Source organism: Choloepus didactylus, chromosome 1, assembly GCF_015220235.1.
Source record: "Choloepus didactylus isolate mChoDid1 chromosome 1, mChoDid1.pri, whole genome shotgun sequence".
Taxonomy (NCBI): domain Eukaryota; kingdom Metazoa; phylum Chordata; class Mammalia; order Pilosa; family Megalonychidae; genus Choloepus; species Choloepus didactylus.
Window position 1 is genome coordinate 91,322,968 of NC_051307.1, and position 13,547 is coordinate 91,336,514.

At 39.8% G+C, this 13,547-nt stretch overlaps 1 protein-coding gene across 19 annotated transcripts in view; it reads left to right on the plus strand.

The window, feature by feature from the left end:
- KALRN (kalirin RhoGEF kinase) overlaps positions 1-13,547 on the plus strand; it is a 749,960-nt gene that overhangs the window by 222,485 nt on the left and 513,928 nt on the right. The gene's annotated exons all lie outside the window — the stretch shown is intronic.

The following is a 13,547-nucleotide window of genomic DNA, read 5'->3' on the forward strand; positions in this document are numbered from 1 at the left end:
ATCTGAGGGTCTATTTCTCAACTCTCAATTCTATTCCATTGGTCAATATGTCTATCTTTGTGCCAGTACCATGCTGTTTTGACCACTGTGGCTTTATAATAAGATTTAAAGTCAGGAAGTGTAAGTCCTCCTACTTTGTTATTCTTTTTTAGGATGTTTTTGGCAATTCAAGTCCCCTTTCCCTCCCAAGAAAATTTGATAACTAACTTTTCCAAGTCTGCAAATTAGGTTGTTGGAATTTTGATTGGTATTGCATTGAATCTGTAGATCAATTTAGGTAGAAATGACATTTAACAGCATTTAGCCTTACTATCCATGAACATGGAATGTCTTTCCACCTATTTAGATCTTCTTTGATTTCTTTAAGCAATGTTTTGTAATTTTCTGTGTACAGGTCCTTTACATCTTTTGTTAAGTTTATTCCTAGATAGCTGATTCTTTTAGTTGCTATTGTGAATGGAATTTTTTTCGTAATTTGCCTTCTCAGTTAGGTCATCACTAGTGTATAGGAACACTACTGATTCTTGTGTGTTAATCTTGTATCCCGCCACTTTGCTAAATTTTTTTATTAGCTCAAGTAGCTTTGTCATAGATTTCTCAGGATATTCCAAATATAGGATCATGTCATCTGCAAATAAAATGTGAGTTTTACTTCTTCCTTTCTGATTTGAATACCTTTTATTTCTTTTTCTTACCCAACTGCTCTAGCTAGAACTTCTAGCACAATGTTGAATAACAGTGGTGACAGTGGACATCCTTGTCTCATTCCTGATCTTCAGGGGGAGGCTTTCATTCTCTTACCATTGAGTATGATGCTGGCTGTGAGTTTTTCATATATGCCCTTTATCATACTGAGGAAGTTTCCTTCGATTCTTACCTTTTGAAGTGTTTTTATCAAGAAAGGATTCTGAATTTTGTCGAATGCCTTTTTAGAATCAATCAAGATGATCATGTGATTTTTCCCTTTCAATTTGTTAATTTATTGTATTATACTGATTGATTATTTTGTGTTGAACCACCCTTGCATGCCTGGAATAAGCCCCACTTGGTTGTGGTGTATAATTCTTTTAATATGCTATTGGATTTGATTTGCAAGTATTTTGTTGAGAATTTTTGCATCTGTATTCATTATAGAGATTAGTCTGTAGTTTTCCTTTCTTTGTAGTATCTTTATCAGGTTTTGGTATTAGAGTGATGTTAGCTTCTTAGAATGAGTTAGGTAGTATTCCCTTTTCTTCAGTATTTTGGAAGAGTTTGAGGAGGAATGGTATTAGTTCTTCTTGGAATGTTTGGTAAAATTCCCCATTGAAGCCATCTGCCCTGGGCTTTTCTTTGTAGGAGGTTTTTGATGACTGATTGAATCTCTTTGTTTGTGATTGGTTTGATGAGGTCTTCTCTTTCTTTTTGAGTCAGTGTAGGTTGTTCGTGTGTTTCTAGGAAATTGTCCACTTCATCTAAGTTATTGAGTTTATTGGTGTACAGTTGTTTGTAGTATCCTCTTATGATGTTTTTTATTTCTTTGGGGTCCATGGTAATGACCCCCACCAAGGGAATTTTTGAAAACAGTTGAATCCAACCCAAGACTAGTTAATTCAGAATTCCTGTACTTTACAGAGGAGAATTGAGGCTTAAATTTAGAATAAAATATCACCTTTGCCTCTTGTCCCTATCATTGTGGGTCAGAGGAGAGAAAGCAAAAGATGTGTTGTTAAAAGGGTAGAATGGACACAAACTCTTTGGAATAAACAAAACCTGGAAAAAAGGACAGTGTGTCTTTCAGTAAAGAAGTGACTTCTGGATGAATCAACATGGATCTGAGGAGGCCTTGATGGCAGCTGAATCCAACTTGACAGAAGGCCAACCAATGGTGAATAGTCACCAGTGACCCTGAGAGAGAGGTACATGGTGGGCCAAGGGAGCTCACCCACCTCTCCGTGCTCTTATCTCCTGCCTTTTGGACAGTCTCCAGGAGACCTCCGCTATTACAAAGGATGTTTGAGAAGTGTCATGGACCATACATCTATTCACAATGCAAAATTCCCTAGCAAACGGCTTGCTTTCTGTATAAGGCATTGCCTCTCCCAGGGTTCTTTTTACTACATCTGATTATACCAATTAGAAAGCGTAAAGCAGGTGCTAATGTGTCTTTAACACTTTTGCTTAACACCTGCTGATTTCTGGTTGTTTAAGAAACAGGGTGTGGTCTGGTCTGGGGCATCAGTTGAGAGCTACTGACTCTATGAGAATATCAATAAGGAGCTGAAAGCAGGTTAATACAGATGGGGTCGTGGGCAAATGTTTGAAACGAAATCCTGGTCCTACAACCAGAGGCTTTCTGTTGCGCCTGAAAATGGCATGGGAATTCAGACACATGGGTCAGAGGAATTGTTTTCTTCTCACAACTCCAACGACTTGTCTTCTCAAATTCTGAGCTGAGAGTTCAGCTCACATAGAGAAATGAGGGAAACACAGTTACAGCACAGTTCTGGAAACAAGCATGAAGTGGGTGTCTTATTTGGGGCTTCTTTTCTTTCTTCCCTTTTCTAGTTTCTGTCTCCTCATGGTGAAGTGTTTCCAGGCTTTACAGGCTGCCCAGTCACTGTGGGTAAGACTTCTCCAGACCATTCCACGTCACCTTGCATTGTGAACCCTGCTGCCATCTGTAAGACCAGAGCTGTGTGTGGCAGGGATGGGCTGCCCTCTTTAAACAAGGAGTCTTTAATTTGCCTTGCTCCTTCTGTCACCCACTCCTCAGGGACAAGTCTAGCCCTCTACCCCGATGTTCAGTTGGTCACCTTCCCTGGACAACTCGGTGAACAGGTCTGATGTGAAGGTTAATTTTGCTCCATCACTGCCTAAACACTGGACCTTCATGGGCCCCCACATTTAGATCCTGACACCCACCACAATGCTGCTGGGATATTAGCGTCCCCCATTCCGGACCCCACAACTAGTGCCAAGTGACCCAGCCCGCAGCAGCACTTGTTAAGGAGATAGCAGATACCCTGTTGCTTCCTTAATGGGTCTGCTGGAGTGGTGCTCATTGTGGCTCTTTGCTCCCCAACCTGGGATCAGAATGGATTGATGTTATATTTATTCCAGCAGCTGTTTCAAGTGCTGATCTGCCAGGCATTTGTATAAATGGGGTAAGTCTCAGGAGTCAGGGAAAACAGGGTCAGGCCATCTCTCCACTTGGAGCAAGTGGAAGCCACAAACAGGATGGACCTCACTCCTGGGGTAGGGCTTAAGCACTCAACACAGGATACCCTAGGCCTCTAGGCTGGATTGTGTGATGTCTGCTTCTACAAGGGAGGATTTTCTTTCTTTCAGTTCCAGAGTGCTCTTGTCTTAATGAAAGACCTGGAACAGGGAAGTTGACACCTGGATGTCCAGCTCAGATGGCCAAGACATCCACCAAACTGTGTGACTCTGAGCAAGTCACTTTCTTCCTCTGGAACAAGCTGCCCTCAACTCAAAAATGAGGGGTTTAGCATGAATAATAATTAAGGTTTCTTCAAGCTCAAGCATTTTGTGCATCTGTGAGGCAAGATGGCCTAGTGGTTTCATGCACAAATGCTGGAATCAGATATAGATCCGAATCCTGATTTTACCCTTTTCTGGTGACTTTGAGCAAGTTACTCAACCTCTCTGAGCCTCAGTTTCCTTAACTATAGGATGGGATAATAATAGAAGCTACTTATAAGTTTGATGTGAGGAATAAATAATGCATATAAATTGCTTAGCACAGAGCTTCATGAGCTCAGTAAAAGTTAGCTTTTATCATTAAATGTGTATGTCACATTTTTTTTTTGCCAAAAAGAGCTACTCCAGTTTCCGTAGTTTTACTCTCATTTTATATTTCTCACCGACTTGAGGTCTTGAGGTCCTCAAGATTTAGAGATCCAGTCCAGATCTGGCTGCTTTTTGCTTCCTTACTGAACCTCCCTTCCTCTGTTTCCTCCTTGTAGTGAAGGAGCAGTCAGCCTATAGGCTCTTTTCTGCTTCGGGACCTTTGCATAATCTGTTTCCTTTGCTTGGATGATTCTTTCCACAATGTTCCCTTAACTAGCTCCTGCTCATAGTTTAGGTCTCTCCTGAAATGTCAGCTCCTCATAGTGGTGCATTCTGACCATCCAATCTGTTCTTTAGACATCACAATTTGCATTTATTCTATTTACCTAGCTATTTTTTTGTGTCCACCTCTCACTGTAGAATATAACCTTCAGGTTTCTGTTTTGTGCACATTTTTATCTCTAGTGCCCAGCACTGGGCCAGCCAAAAAGTAGGTTCTCTTAAATATTTGCTGGATGAATAAATTAACTAATGAATGGATGGTGTTGAACATTTATATGACACCATATTATATATGAAGCACCTTCATAACTAGGCTCTCATTTTGAAGCCATGTATATCTCTGTGAAGGAAACAGAGATTGATCAGATTATCTTAGGCCTTAGGAAGTGTATAGTCAATAGAGGAGATAATATATGCCTGTCAATCCATGTATTTGTTCATTCATTCACCATCCACTTTCTCCCAGAAAGTGGGCTAAGTGCCAGGGATTCAAAAGTAGACGGCATAGTTTCTGCTCTCAAGGCATAGTTTCTAGTCTATTGAGGGAGACAGGTAAACATAAGACAAGTGCCATGTAAGGTCAGCACAGGGTTATGGCAACACATAGGAAAAGGCCTCTTATCCCAGCAGGGATGGGATAGGGTAGGATGGGGACTTCTTGGAAGAAATGGCATGTGCATTGAGCTTTGAAATGGAAGTAGATGTTAGGCTGGTAAACAAAGGGTTGGGGTGGGCAAACACAAAGGCATAGAGATATGAGATGGCAAAGCTTAATGCAAAATCTAAAGTAATAAGTGGATTAAGAAAAACATGGATATTATGTTGTCTGTTTTAGTGGAAGGGAAATTATTGTGACAAAGGAGATCAGGAAAAACGTCAGGGAGAAGGTGGCATTTGAGTTCAACCCTGTGGTCAGGTGACAATGGGAGGCACTGGGGTGGTTCACTGATATGTGCAGGATAGAATCCAGAGGGAAGGTCTGAGCCTTGCTTGGACAGGGACCTGGGGAATTGCAGTGAAATACAGGGAGGAATTGAGGGAGCAGCACTTGGGAGGCTGGTTGGAGAGGAACCTAGGGGGAAGTCATGGCCTGGGGTTGTCACTGACGTGCGCTTTGCCCTGGGGACATTGGTACCCTTATCCTTACCCCTCAAGCTAAGGTCAGTGAGTCTTCCGATGTGTGAAAAAGCAGCTAAGACAGAGGAGGAAAATCCAAAGGCCAACAGACGGATAGGTCATACAAATGTGGATGAGCCAGGAGTGATGTGAAGAATGGATAGTTTAAGCCTCTGTGATCTCTGCAAGGCATGGGAGGCCACCATGGGTGAAACAGGTCTGCGTAACATGCCTATTCATTTATTTCTTACCCACCTACCTAGCCACCAAGGCCCTCACATGTGCCAGCTCTCCAGGATCCATCTGATGTGGAGCCAGCTCTCGTATAGTTCACAGCACGGGGGACCGAGAGACTAACTTTGGGGGCATCAGATGTGGGCCAGACCTAAGTGGCTCCTAGAACAACACTCAGGACCTGTCCAGAAGCTTTTAGATGAGATTACCAGGTGTGCTCCACAGTGATTTCATAGCAGTTTAGAAGTAGAGAGGGAAGTCCAGGAAAGCAGATCTCCAGCAGGCGTCTGACTGAGCACACACAGCTCCATTGGGAGGGCAGCTGCCAAGCCCTCCAGGGACTCCTTGGACTAAGAGAGGTGGAGCTCAATCTTGGCACAAAGAAGCAAAGAAATTCACTCCAAAGACAGAAATTCTCCCAAGCCTGTCTTCCTATGTTTGCAATAAATTACTCCATTTGAGAGAGCATGAAGCTTTGGAGAGAGAAACTGGTAACGTTTTTGACAGGCTCCCATACAGCATAGCTGTTGGTAGCTGTTGGCTCATCTTGCAAACATTGTTGTTCTTTCTGATATAGTTGTGTGTTACCTGCTATTTATTTATGCATATCCTAAGCTGATTTATCCAAAGTGAATCTTTATCTTAAAACTCTCATAAACCACACTCATACAAGTCTAAGTGCTCTTCTTGCATCACCTGGGCATATTCCTAGGTCTCATCCCAGACAACTTTCATTAGGATATCTGGAAGGGGTCCTGGAAATCAGCATTTTAAAACAAGCATCCTAGGTGATAACAAAAGTTTGAGAAGCATTGCCATGGAGAGGTGAAAATGATTTTTCATGATAGTGCAGGCTTGCTGAGTGAAAACAGCCCCAGTGACATTTAATGAACAAAAGAGTAAATGATCTAGAACTGAGTACAAGAAACAGCTGATCAATCATCCGGTCATTCAGTATTCATTAATGACTTCTGGGCCCCAGAGCCCTGGAGAGTCCATGAAACAGTTCACAGCTCAGTTTGAAGGGACCATAATTTATCATAAAGGGTGAGAAGCTGCTCGAGGGGGCTCAGGTCTCAAACCCCTGACTGTAAGCTGATAGGGAAGGGTGGGGGTAGGGAGAATGGAGCAGTGTCTGTTTTCTCTCTCTGAAGTAGGGGATGTTGGCAATTGGGAGGGGACACTTAGTCTCCTTTCCCTTCTCTAGCAAACTTAAAGGCCTGCTGCTCAAACTTCACCTTTTTATGCTCCCATTTTCACCATACACAATGCAAAATTCTGCCCTTTAAAATTTGATACAGGTTAATAAATATCTTTTAAAATATAAATAACCTAAAGGGGGAAGGGGGCCTACCTGTTTGTTATATTCTAGTGTGAATTGGTTTACTCAAACTGCTCTGACTACACTGAGTGAGAAAAGTGGTCTGAGAGTAGGAGCCTTGGGAGACAAGAGTAGGCTGGGGAGCCACTGTGGAGCTTGGTGTGCAGACCCCGTCTGTTTCAGAGTGGCGAAGGGACCCGAGGATGGGAGTGCACCAAAAGCAAGCTCTGAAGCCTTTGACTTTTGCTTCTAATCACCCCAGAGATCAACTGAGTAGTCTGTTTCCCTGCTCCAACCAGTTCCTGCCCTATCACTTCACTGAAACTGCCCTGACAGATGGGGGCATGGCCTCTTAGTTGATAAATCCGATAGTTCTGATGTCAATTAATGACCTACCTCTCTGTAGCATTTGAACTGTGGTTCCTCCTTGAGATCCTCTTTTCCCTTATTTCTTTGATTTCCCTCCTCTCCTGGTTTTCTCTAATCTCTTTGTATTTTCCCCTCAGGCTCATCTGCTTTCTTCTCTCATCTCTTAAAACATTGATATTCTCATCAGTTCTATCCTTGATTCAGAAAATGGTTCTTCTCATTGTACTCATTTCCACTGGGTGATCTTCCCAATGGAGCTGTGTATGCTCAGTCAGACACCTGCTGGAGATCTGCTTTCCTGGGCTTCCCTCTCTACTTCTAAACTGCTATGAAATCACTGTGGAGCACACCTGGTAGTCTCATCTAAAAGCTTCTGTGCACATCACCCGCCAACCATATATGGATATATTCATTCTGCAAATGTTTATTAAATACCTATCATGTGCCAGGCACTGCATGATTCCCAAATAAAAATTTCCAGCCAGATTTCTTATAATCTCCAGACTATTTATCGAATTGCCATCAGAATTTCATATAGGGATGAAACATACAATTTATATTTACATTATTATTCACAATATTATAATAAAAATAAGAACTCTCTGAGGCTGGGTTTCCTGAGACTGGGATTCAGGAAATGATTGATTTATTAAGATGCTTTGTTAAGAGCATGCTCTTCAACAAAAAAACATGTAAGGAAGTAAGAGAAGCAGCATAGGGAAGGCAGAAGGACTGGACAAAGATATGGTCTGATAAAGTCTATCTGTAGGATAGACTGGGGGAACAGGGAGGCTCTGTAGCATAATTTCACTCCAGAGTTGTCCTGCTTTGAGGCAAAGGCCCAAGCTTTGCTATTCCTGAATAAGAGAGTCATTGGCCACCCCTAGGGTTTCTCTTAGAGAAGTGGCTCCCATTAGCCAAAGCCAAGTCTGCAAAGAAGCTTGCACATGTAAGCTGTTAGCTGCAACACTCTGGAGAGTTGGAGGGTGGGAGGGCTCACTGGTCAATGAAGGGGACCTGGAAGGGACACCAACAGCATTTCCTACAGCAGCTAGGACTTAATTAGTATCTACTATGGGTTGTATTTTGGCTGTCGTGAAAGTGTACAAATACCTGTTTAAGTCCCTGTTTTCATTTATCTTGGGTATATACATACTATGCATATTAACTAACTTAACCTTTAAAACAACTCTATGATGTAGTTACTATTACTATTCTTATTTTATAGTGAGGGGACTGAGGCACAGAAAGGTTGGAAGTAACTTGCCCATATCCAAAAAATGGGAAATAAGTTTTGGTGAGGATGTGGAGAAATTGGAACCTCATGCATTGCTGGTGGGAATGTAAAATGGTGCAGCCTCTGGTTTGGTGGTCCTCAAAAAGTTAAACAGAATTACTATATAATCTGGCAATTCTACATGTATGTATATACCCAAGATTAATGAAAACAGGGACTTGAACAGGTATTTGTACACTTTTCACAATAGCCAAAAGGTGGAAACAAGTGTCCATCAACAAATGAATGGATAAACAAAATATGGTATATCCATAAAATGGTATATTACTCAGCTATAAAAAGGAACAAAGTTCTGATACATGCACAACATGGATGAGCCTTGAAAACATGCTAAATGAAATATACCACACAGACCCAAAAGAGCAAATAATGTGTGATTCCACTTATTTTAAATGTTTAGACTAGCCAAATTCATAGAAACAGAAAATAGATTAGAGTTTATTGGGGGCTGGGGGAATGGGAGAATGTGGAATTAATTCTTAAGGGATACAAATTTCTGTTTGTGATGACGGAAAAGTTGTAGAAACAGAACCTGGCGATGATTGCACAACATTGTGAATGGTGCGCCACTGAATTGTACACTTAAAAATGTTGAAAAGGGCATATTTTTATGTTATATGTCTTTTTACCACAATAAGTTAGAAAAAAAAAAAAGGACAAAGGAAGAAGAAAAAAGGAAAAAAATGTAAGTTGCCCGAGATTCCACAATAAGGAAATGATGGAGCGAGGTTTCAGAGCTAGGAAATTTAGTTCTAGTTTCCATATCCTTAACTGTTACCATTTTATATATATATATATATAAAACATATATATATATATATATATATATATATATAAAACATATATATATATATATAAAACATATATATATATAAAACATATATATATATATAAAACATATATATATATATAAAACATATATATATATATAAAACATATATATATATATATATATATAGCCACTACTTCCTCAACATAGTGTGTCTTAATACATTCCATGCAATGTATTAGGCAATGTATAATGTGAAATAAATACAAAAATCCCTGCCATCATTGAGGTTACTTTCAATGAAGGAAGATGGACAATAAATAAGTCAGTAGAATATATGATCCAGCTGGTAAGAGTCAAGGGGAAAAGTAAAATCAAGGAAGGGGGACCCAAGGGTCTACCTCAATTTAATCGTGTTTTAAATGGGGATAATAAAACCTAGCTTATATGGTTATTGTGAGGATAAAATGAAATAATCTGTTTCTATGCCACAGTCCCTGGCATAGAATAAGTTTACATGGTAAAAAGTTATTTTCCCTCCTCCAGCTATGTCCCTTACTTAAAACCAAATATAAAACCTAACTTGGGAGAATAGGCTATTTTCACAGAAAAATACCAATTAGATTAGCCTTTGGCATTTAGTCCCTCTTTCCACATCTCCTGAGTTGGTGAGAACATCATAGAGAATATTAGTACCTGATCTCTACTTTTAGTTGTCGGAAATTATTACTACTATAAGCAGATTGATAGTGTGTAATCTGCTACTGACCACTGCATTTAGATGCAGCAATAGTTAAACTCCAGTTCCTGGTGGTAATACTGAATATTTGTTGTTAGGGATGCAGATTTCTCATGTAAGCATAATTATATTATCTGTATTGGAGCTTGAGGAGCAGGTAAGCAAGGAAGATGATCATTTCTAAGGAAAGCTTAAGACTCACATTAAAAGGTACTTTGTACTTCATACCCACTGGAATGGCTATTATGAAAAGGAAAAACAGAAAATAACAAGTGTTGGCAAAAATGCAGAGAAAAAGGAACCTTTGTTCATTGTTGGTGGGAATGTAAAATGTTGCAGTTGCTGTGGAAAACAGTTTGGCGGTACCTCAGAAAGTTAAGTACAGAATTGCTGTTTGACTCTGCAATCCCAATTCTGGATATATACTCAAAAGAACTGAAAGCAGTGACTTGAACAGATTTTGTACTCCCATGTTCATAGCAGTATTATTCACAGTAGCCAAAAATTGGAAGCAACCCAAGTGTCCATCAGCATATGAATGGATAAATAAAAGATGGTATATACATATGATGGGATATTTATTATTCAGCTGTGAAAAAAGAATGAAATTTGAATACATGTGATGACATGGATGAACCTTACAGACATCATGTTGGGTAAAACAGGGCAGATGCAAAAGGACAGAAAATGTATGATCTTACTTATGTGAAATAACTGAAATTGCAGATTTATAGAGACAGAAAGAATAATGCAGCTTGGGAAGTTAATGCTTAATGGGTATAGAGTTTCTTTTGGGGGGGGTGAAGGTAGCACAACATTGTGAATATAATTAATACCATTGATTGTATCCTTGAAAGTGGTTAAGATGGGAGATTTTATATTATATATATGATACAATAATTTTTTTTAAAAAGCACTTAAAAAAGAGTTGTCTGACCTAAGTGGGCACACAACAAATGTTCTCTTTATAAGAAAAGCCTTTAAACTCCAAGAGAAAAATGGAGAAAAGAACTAATCAGGTAATTCACAGAAGAAATATTTAGGCCGATAAGCTATGGTTAGTGTTCCAGTTTGTTAAAGTTGCTGGGATGCAAAATGTCAGAAATGGATTGGCTTTTATAAAGGGGATTTATTAGGTTGCAAATTTACAGTTCTAAGGCCATAAAAGTGTCCAAACTAAGGCATAAACAGAGGATACCTTCACTGAAGGAAGGTCGATGGTGTCCAGGACACCACTGTCAGCTGGAAAGGTATGTGGTTGGTGTCTTCTGGTTCTTTGCTCCCAGGTTCTGGTTTCAAAATGGCTTTCTCCAAAATGTCTCTGGGTTTCTGTCTCTCTTAGCTTCTCTCTTTCAGCTCCTGTGAATCCGTGCTTGTTCTCCCAGGGCATTTCTCTCCAAGCCTCTGGGTCTGTGTCAGCTCTTAGCTTCTCCTGGGGGCAAACTCTGGATTACATATCTTAGCTTCTCTCCAAAATGTCTCTTTCAGCTTCTCTGGGCTCCTTCTCTCTGTGAGCTCTCTTAGAGGACTCAGTGATCTAATTAAGACCCACCCTGACTGGGTGGGGTCACATCTCCATGGAAATAATAAAAATGTCCTACCCAAAAGGATTGGATTAAAAGATCATGGCTCTTCTGAGATCCATAACAGCTTCGAACCGGCAAAATTAGTAATCAAAGAAATGCAAATTTAAATATAAAACAATATTTTCCCCAGAAAATCAGCAAAATTTTCAAAATTTAAAAATTTGATGACCGTGCTGGTGAGGATACAGTCAGAAGGTACTCTTTCATATATTGCTGGTGGACATGTGAACTGATACTTTTCTATAAAGCAATGATGGGAATGATTAAATAAGTTATGGTATATGGTTCAGATGGACTGTTATGTACCATTAAATATTACAGTTTCAAAGAGATTTTAAATGTGACAAAAACTTTAAATATGTTACAGTAAAAAGTAGAACACTATGCAGTATGAAACTATACGCACAAAAAAGACTTGAAGGAAATAGGCCAGATTATTATTTAAAAAAAAAAAAAACCCAGATCTTACCATTAGCATCTCTTATATAAATCTTTGAATATTTCAACTTTTCTGTAATTGGTGGGCATTACTCATAATGGGAAAGAAATCCCGTAATTTAAGAAAAAGTCACATATCTTGAAGACAGTAGGGCAGAGAAAATTACTTTATGGGAGACCCTAGCCCCTTGTTGATTTGATAAATGTCAGAGAAGGAGAAGAGGCAACTCCTGCCCTCTGGGTTGCAGGATTTGAGGCAGAAGCAAAAGTCTCAGCCTTCCCCCTATGCTGAGGCTGATCCTTTGTATTGAACACTGGAAAACAAGTAAACGACCTTATGCTTGAGGGACTTAGTCGCAGGAGCTGTGGTCTCTTCTCCTGGTCTCAACATTCTCACCACTGGTTGAGATTTTAGAAGGAAGCCTGAAAAGGGGTTTCAGTTTCCTTCTGTGGCCTAAATCCTTACCTCCAGTAGCTGTGAGCGATGGATATGTTGTGGTGCACATCTGTGGGTCATGTAATGTGCACAGTAGTTCAAACATGCACAATCTAGGAAATTGGAAATTAAGCTAAAGACCTCAAGGAAATACTATACAAGTGTTTATATAAAAAGAGGTAAAGCATGAATTGACCTAAGTCTATTTTGTGTTATAATATAAACTAAAACAAGAAGAAGAAAGACCCTTATCTACCAAAACACTGACTTTCTTCCAAACTGAGATGTTATAACTATTTTGACCTTCCTTTTTTTTCCTCATTCTGTTCTCAGGAGTTATAGTCAAAGTCCAAGTGTTTAAACAAACATTAATAAACTTTGCTACCTGCTAAGTTATACAGCAACATCTTGATTCACTTAGCTTTATTCTTTCTTGGTTTTCAAAAAGGTCACTGTCACTTAAATTGACCTTGATTTTAAGAGCAGCTCCCCTGCTTTAAAATACTGAAACGTGGCTTTATACACCCTGAGTTTTTAAATGGAAGTTCATGAGACAACTAGATCCCACCCTTGGCTATCTCTGAGGAATCTCCATGACTCAGTGCCCTGATTTTTTTTTTAAGTTGACATACGTTTTGAACTATAAGAATTATAACTTAAATACTGCATTGGCAAATATGTTATTAATACTTTTATACCATCTCTAATTAATTGGTAGGATCAGTGTTCAGCCTTTTATTGGAAAAGATTCTTTGGCTCAGCCTGGGTCAGTGGTAGAGCGTGCCAGTGTCTGCCACTGATGTGGGCACAGGGAAGGACAGTTCTTGTGCCAAGGACTTTTCGTCTCAGATTTAAGCGCCACCAGGGCTCCCATCTTCAGAGAGCTTGTATTCAAACGAGGATAACATGAGTCTTCCTAGGAACAAGAAAGGGAGACAAAAATGAAAAGAAAAATCAAATATAATTATGAATATTCAAACAGTAAGCATCCCAGTAAGTGCAAATGACCATAGGGAAAGCCAAGTTGTTTGCTAAGTGCTGGGAGAAGGCAGAATGCAGGATCATTGGTCAGATGGGAGTAATCTAGAAAGGTTTTCCGAGGCAGTGTATTTTGTGTTGGAAAGTGGGTGGAGACCTGGCATGAAGTTGGAAGGGCAGCCCAGGTCAA